The sequence below is a fragment of the Mesitornis unicolor genome, unplaced genomic scaffold (assembly GCF_000695765.1).
Source record: "Mesitornis unicolor isolate BGI_N332 unplaced genomic scaffold, ASM69576v1 scaffold3039, whole genome shotgun sequence".
Lineage (NCBI taxonomy): Eukaryota > Metazoa > Chordata > Aves > Mesitornithiformes > Mesitornithidae > Mesitornis > Mesitornis unicolor.
Genome location: NW_010207805.1, coordinates 49,808 through 56,297, shown reverse-complemented (window position 1 = coordinate 56,297; position 6,490 = coordinate 49,808).

Here is a 6,490-nt window from a genome sequence, read left to right as displayed (position 1 = left end):
GGATGCTAATATTTATGGGACTCAGTAGCCAACACAACACATTCATAGCAACTTTGTGTTCCTTGAATTGCTTCTACCTGTTGCGACATTCGAACACTCCCACAGGTTATGTAGTTCCCAGACTTGCTAACTGTCTAAATAAGCATCCTAGCCACTTTACCCAACTCTAGTGCCCAGATCACCCAGATAGATACAGCTTGAGCTGACAAGGAGTTTGTTTCCAGTCTGAACACATAATAATTTCCAGTATAAAAGTCTGTTGTTAATGCTGCCTTAAAAATACCAGGTAGCAGAGAGATTCTGACTTTTCTGTGTAAGCAGTCTCCTGTCAGAAAGCTTAGTGAGACAGGGATTGGCAGAAGAAGGAAAGGGGCTGGAAAGCCTGGGTGTCTGTAAGCAGAGCAGGGCTCCGTGCTGGAAGGCTGCTCTGTATCGTGGGTTCAGAGGAAGGGAAAGCGGTGAGGGGATGAGAGGAGGGGAACTGCGGAGGCTGCCTGGGCAATGGGGCACGGCAGCATCGGAAAGTAAATGAGAGCTCACGGCAGATGCCGATTCCTCAGCCAGCTGTTCTTGGCAACGAATAAAAAGGTTAAAGCAAGGAAGAATTATATTTATTTATATATGCGTGTGTGCGTATATACGTACATATGTATTTTATTTTTAAAAGGTTACTTTTATTTCCAGGTTTTCAATTATTTCAAACGTTGCCTGTATTGGAGGTGCCACAATAACTCAAAGCTTCACAGAGACAAATCTATTATTGCTTATGTTACACGAATGCCCAGAGGCCTATTGCAGGGACAAAGCCTCATTGTGTCAGCTGTTATGGAAACATCATGTATATCTTTGGTTTGTAGTGGATTTTGAATTGCCCTTAATAGTTTAATATTTTTTTCCCATCAGTTAATTTAAGTTTTCAAGCTCTGAAAGGAGCTTTTACACAGCATTTGTAGGTTCTGGCAAAAATTTCTACAGACCACTACAGCCACCTCTGCATACCATTTCTGTGCACCACCATTGGCACATATCAACAAGCAGGCAATAAAACCAGATATAAGTGATTCTGAGACTATCATGGTGACAGATAGAAGCAATAATTGAAAAAAGAGTAGGAAAACTAGACCTTTTTTTTGTGAAGTAATTTTAGAATTGAAATGTCCCTTTACTAGCAAAGTATTTAGACATTCTGTGACCAGAAAATGAGGGAGAGAGTAAGGTAATGAAAACACTGAAGGATCATTTGGAAAAATTCAGTGTAACATTTTCAGTGAAGTTATATCAAGTTTTAGTTTTTTCCCCAGGAACTGTAAGATCTTTCCTAGCTGCTGCTGAACTGCTTTTTTGGATAAGAGAAAATAACAAATGCTAGGTTAACTCTACACTGTGAAGTTGTCCTGTTGAGCAAACAAATAGTGGGGTAGTTGCTTGCACCATTTGGCAGCATGCTCTGCAAATAATTTTTGGAAGCCACTGAGACTATTCATTTATTTTAAACAAGTGCTTCTGTAAAGTTCTGGCATTGCCCAGGACTGGTAATTTTATTCATTATGTGAATACAACAACTTTGAATTTGTTCAGCATAATAAGATCGCATCTGCCATGTGCAAATGTTGGAAGACATTTGGACTATGACCAGATAAAGTGACGGTTTGTGTTGTTTAGACTGGTGTTAACTAGAACTCCAGCATTTCTGTTAACACTGCTCACATCATCGAGGTACATCCGAAGCTACCACCAACTAGCCAGGCAGTTTTCAGTGCAAGTTTTTCACGTATTATCCTTCCTTTCTAAAGTCTCATCACCCTGGTCCATAGCCAAAAGCTACTAACTTGGAACAAAGTTCAATCAAGACCCAAACATAATGAAGAAGGAGAAATCACAAAAGATGGAGTTAATGGCTGCGGCTACCGCTGTGGATCCTTTTGCCACAGGCTCTGAGAGTCTGTAAAATTAATCAAAGTTCAATCAAGGATGTATGATATTGCGGCTGCTGCAGCAGCAGTGTCTGGTGTCACCGGGGAGCTGTCCATTAAAACCAGCTCCCTGCAAACCATCCCGGTATCGATGAGCTAGCCCGGGCGAAGGGGTAGTCAGCTGCTACTCCAGGACATTGCGATACCTTCTGCTTTCATTCCTGGGTAAACTTCAGAAGTTCAATACATATTTTAGACATAAAAAGAACAGGCGCATGTCTGGATTAAGTTACAAAGAGGCTGTTTGAAAGGAATCCACGAAGTGGACGGTGGGTCAGCATTTCAAGGAAGTTTTCTTGGAACGTCACTGTAAAACAGGAACTGAAATTTCTTCCTCCCAATCAATAAGAAGAGGATGTAGATGGGAAAAGGTAACCGAGAATAAAAGTTTTGGCCAAAGCATAAAGTTGCGAGAAAAGTCTTCATGTGAGTGGGAGAGCTGGTAGATATGCCTCCATAACAGACAGTGATGATCCTAGTAGTAACTGTACTCTAGGAATGTTTGAACTCAAACTCAGTCAGTTGGTCAGAAATTTGTAGCTGATGAGTTTGGAAAAAAGTCTTCCACAGATAAACTGTAGTTTTGTTTGGGGCTTTTTGGTTTGTTTTGCTGTTTGTTTGTTTACTTGCAATAATTCTTCATCCAAAAAATCATTTAAAAATGAAGAATGCTTGCTTTTTATTTCATTGCATGCATAAAAAGTGTCCTGTAACGTGTGTGATGTTTACGATTAAAACTTGACAACACTTGTAGGCAGGGAAAATTCATCTTTCATGTTATCAGTCTGCCACTGAGACATGTCCTAGTCATCTCTCTAATGCTCTAACACTCCCATGAAACAAAGCAAAATCGCCACTGCTGGTATTGCTGCTGTGTTTACTCATCTCCTATTATATGCCATAGTTTAAACGGTTGAAAGCCACTACCTAGTAATAAAGAACAAGAAGGACAGGAAAGGGGGAAAAAAAAGAGAGAAAATCAAAACAAAACACCACCAAAAAAACCCAAAACAACCACAACCAAAAGGAAGAAAAATGCTGGAGGCTGTGAAAATAAATCTGAAGCTCTGTACTGTAGGTGAAGTGTCTCCTGTCTTGGTAGGACTCGATCATCTTTGGAAAAAACCCAACAGTGTTACTGTTTCAGCTATCGTACTGCCGTGTGAATACGAGTGGCCATCGGTTTTATGGCAGGCATCTTATTCTGGCTTCACCACAGCTCTGGCCCGGTGTCACACCCTTTGGCCAGGGGCACAATGGTGGTTCCTGACTGTTCCCCCTATGACAACACCAAGTGTCTCAGCACTTTCAATCAGATAGCCTAAACACGTCTGTCTCCCCATTGTCTTTCTGCCTGGTTCTTCAGCATATCTTAACCAAAATTACTGGTATTCTTTTGATAAACCATTAGTATTAGGAAGGGGGTTGAATTTTTTTGTTAATTACTAAATCTCGGTGACAGACAGAATCTGCCTGTTAAAACTTGTGTTGTAATTTCAGGATTAAATGCTGCACCTCTGAGAACCATCTGTATCAAAACCGATTTGCTCTAAGAGACTTAACGTTGTTAGGAGCTGCAGTTTGACAAAATAGATTCCTTAATAACAGAGTTTACACTTAAATGCTTTAAACTCCTCAGAGGATGTGCAAGATGAGAGGGCAGTCAGTAAAATTGTGCAGAAAGGGAAATGTGTAGCCAATACAGCTCCCACCTTAATCCCTGGCAGCAAAAGACTTCAACTCCCACTATTGTTTGGTTTTTAGATAATATTTGAAAATTGCATTTCACTTGATAACACCTTTCTCATCTAGCCCAAAGGTTTGCAGGTTCATATTCTCTGCTGGCACTTTCATGTGAGCCCACCCCCAATCAGGCTCAGCATGGGCAGAGCTGCCAAGAACACTTGGGTATCTTGTCCTTGGTGCAGCATTCCTGTCTCGCTCTTCAGGGCGATATCTCTTGTTGTGAAATTATCTCATGCATATGGCATTCATGTATGACAAAACGAGGCAGACTTTTGCCATCCATTTAGATGGAAGCTGCATACTTCATAACAGTTTAAAAAAATTAAGAAAATTAGAGAACAGAACAAATGGGTGAGCCAATTTTCTTTCTCACAGCCCAGGGTAGGGAGGAGTGGGAGGAGGGAACAAAAAAAAGTCCCTTTAGTGTATGTCTAGAACTGTTCTGATTCAGGCAAGTCACTTAAATGTGCTTACTGTGTTGTGATTCATATTTTTGTAACGACTTATTCTTGATATTCACTGCATATATACACAGAATGTTTTAATTTCTGTGGCTTAAAATAAATATATTTCTAGTTGGTGCTTTTTTAGGCTATTTGCAAGCTCTAGTTACAAATAAAGATTTGCTTTGTGAAGCCATCTTCTACTTCAAGTTTAAGTTTTGTGGAGGTTGATCTACTTTTCAAAACATCTTAAAGGTGATAATGTCACTCTGTGAGTTCTCTGTAATTTCTTTTCTTGTACTCTTTGAATGTATATATTGAAATCCAAGTATAGAAAGCTGCTAAGCAAGAAGGTGGAAGGTAATGTATTTAGGTTAACATTATAAACTGGCAAAAAGACAGAGAACAAACAATAGGAACAACCGGTGAGATTGCAGATGGCAAATAGTTTAGGTGGATGCTCCAGGCTCCACATTGGGTCAGATGGTGTTTATTAAAAAGCTGGGGAGGGCGGAGAGAGGACAGCAGGAATGCTGCTTGCAGAGAAGATACACGTTTTGGACTCATTAAGACTCTGAATTTTGAGGCTGTCCAAAAGGATCTAATAAACCTATCTAAAGAACAGATAAACCTGTTGAAAAACGCAAAGTTGAGCATGCTGGAAAAGAAGGAATTCGGAGTTTTTGTAAATGCTGTCAGGCCCTGGAATGAGATTGTAAGGATTCAGCAGAAATCACTTATCACAAACTGGATGAACTCACCAGGATGGCATATATTGATTTTATTAGGGGAGAGAAAATGCTGTATTTATCTATTTGTCATCAAGTGTATGCTATAAGTCGTGTGTCTCTTGCTCAGTGCTGAACAGCATTAAAGGCAGGAAATTAAAACACTGGAAAGAAAAAGAGTGGAATCGACTAATATTTAAAGTATAGTTAATGGGCTATATATCCCTTCTGGTGATCCTAAGACATCTCCAAAAAGATTTAAACAAAGAATGAAGAACGAAAATTGGAGAATCAAAATACACAATTCTGGAAACCATTGGAAGCAGGGGAAGGCTTTGGTAGCAGGCTCAGCAACACAACCACCTCGGTTAGTAAAGAGACTAATACAATACGACATGAACAAATGTAGTGATTAGCACAAAGAAGTCCAAACAAGTCCTTTTGTTTATTCTGTTTCACTTTTTAAAGCAACATGTTTTAAAGTCAGTATTTTAAAAAGCCTTTTCTGTGCAATGCACAAGCTATGTGGCAAAAATACAGAGAGATTGGCCTTGAAAAAGGATGTAACTTTAAAAAACTCCAAGCTATATTAGACTACAAACTTTTAAAGAATTAATTTTTTGAAAGACAAATAATTGTGGCATAAAGTGATATTTAATAAATGTTAAAAAGAAATTTGCTATTCAGGCAGGTCTTTTCATTGTTAACTGCAGGGTTTCTTGATGCTGGTGACGGTTTCAGTGCAGAGGCACTGTTTCACAGGGGTGAACCACTGGTGTCTTTCTGGGTCTGCCACATACGCTAGAAATATTAGCATTTTGTAATGGTCAGTGCTCACTTCACTTCGCTGCTATTTTGAACTACAGAAGAACGTAATGCAGTGAACAGTTAGATGAAAATGAGCGCTGAAGCAGGGGTGCAAATGCAGATAGAATAATATAAGCTTCTTATTTTCATTGGGTTCTTTTTGTCTAATTGCACTAAAGGGAATGTAAATAGCAAGACAGGGATCAACACTTAAACTCTGGTTAAACTGTTAGTGGTAAACAGTTTTGGACACTTTATAACTCAGTATTATCTGCTTGGGCCACCTTGCAAAACCAGCCTACCTGGAGATACTGAACAAGAGAATTGGGCTTCTCTGTTGCTTAGATGAGAACTGGAGTGCCCTGCCTGACCTTCTATGGTTCTTGAGAAACTTTGTCAAGAACTTTATGGCTTTAGTAGGCCTATTTGTAGTTTGACTGTGTTCAAAACCAGCACACTAAGTTTAAAACTATTTTCACCTTTATGTGTAGAAGTGTGTTAGGTTTTAAAAACTATTGGGCTTACTAGTCATTTGAAACCCACAACTGTGTTTGTCTTGCTGACAGGACCTCAGTTCTCCTCATTTTCAGCATCTGTTTCCTCTTTCCCCTCCTGCCTAAAAATCTTGTGTCCCTTCAGTCCTAGGCAGCAATTCCTGCTCCTGTTGGCTTTTCTCCCTGAAAGGTGACCCTGTGCACATCTGTACGGTCACAGGGCTGACCATGACTTCACGTGTCTTCTGAGAGGTGAAATGTTTAATCCACACATCTCTCCAAGGCGATAAGAGAGCAGA